The sequence below is a fragment of the Microtus ochrogaster genome, chromosome X (genome assembly GCF_000317375.1).
Source record: "Microtus ochrogaster isolate Prairie Vole_2 chromosome X, MicOch1.0, whole genome shotgun sequence".
Lineage (NCBI taxonomy): Eukaryota > Metazoa > Chordata > Mammalia > Rodentia > Cricetidae > Microtus > Microtus ochrogaster.
This window is the reverse complement of record NC_022026.1, coordinates 22,070,562-22,071,872: the sequence shown is the minus strand read 5'-3', so window position 1 is coordinate 22,071,872 and position 1,311 is coordinate 22,070,562.

The following is a 1,311-nucleotide window of genomic DNA, read 5'->3' as shown; positions in this document are numbered from 1 at the left end:
GGTCCCATTTATTCAATGAGGCCCTTAAAGTCTGTGCTGCTGGGGTTGTACCTAGGAAGCGATCTCCTGTGATAAATACTTTAAATCATTTTACAGGAGGGAAGACTTCTTTTGGCTTACAATTTCTGGACGTTAACCCCCCCCCACACACACACACTGGTGGCTAGCTCTGTTGTTTCTGGGCCTGTGATGAACCAGAACATTGTAGTGGAAGGAAGCACAGGACAGAACTGCTTACCTACTGACAGCCAGCAAGCTGGGGGCGGGCAGGAAAAAGAGGGTGATAAGATATAGTTGTCCCCAAGAACAGGACCCCAATAACCTACTTTCTCTAACTACGGCCCACTTCCAAAGGATTCTACCACTTCCAATAAAGCCATCAAATTATGAATTCACCAGTAGATCAATCCATTGATTACATCACAGCACTCATGGTTCACTTCAGCTGATTAGCAGGGTGTCGAGACTCTAACATATGAACCTTTTCGGGTAGACCCTGTGGTGGCTAATCTCCATTGTCAACCTGACTCTACTTGGAATTGATGACAACCCAAGGAGCTGGCACACCTGTGAAGGACATTTTGGACTGGATCATTTGAGGTCAGAAGACTAAGGGCACGGAAAAAGGAAGTTCTTGCTTTTTGCCTCCTTGCCCTCACTCTCCTTGACAAGTTGGTCTATCTTACTGCTGGAGCATCCCTTTGCTGGAGTCCCACTTCTTTGGGATTACAGTATATACTGAAGACTAGCTAAGACATCCAACCTCCTGGACTGTACAAATTGTGCATTTTTGGCATTTCTGTTGGGTGAAAGATATTATAGAAATAGCTGGACCAGAGCCTATAAGCCACTCTATTAAATCCCATGTATATACATTACTAGTTCTGTTACTCAGAGTTTTATAATTTTTAAAAAATGCTGTAAGATCCCCGGCAGCAGTAGGTAGCAGAAATGCTGTAGGTCCCAAATGGTGGTAGCGGGCCACGTGGCGGCAGACAGCGGGCCCTGGGAGCAGCCAGTCCCAGGCAGAGAGAGCTGCTGGTCTCAGAGTGGTGGTCCAAGTGGTGGTGGCAGGCCATGTGGCAGCAGACAGCGGGCCCTGAGAACAGCCAGTCCCAGGCAAAGATGGCTGCTGGTCCCTGAGCAATGCCTGGTCCCAGGCAGGGAGACACATGGCGAGCAGGCAGAAGACAGAAACATGGATAGACACGACTTGCAGAGTGAGGTTGAATATTTATTCAGGAGGTTATGAAGGGGGAAGGAAAATGGGGGAAGAGAGAGAGAGAGAGAGAGAGAGAGAGAGAGAGAGAG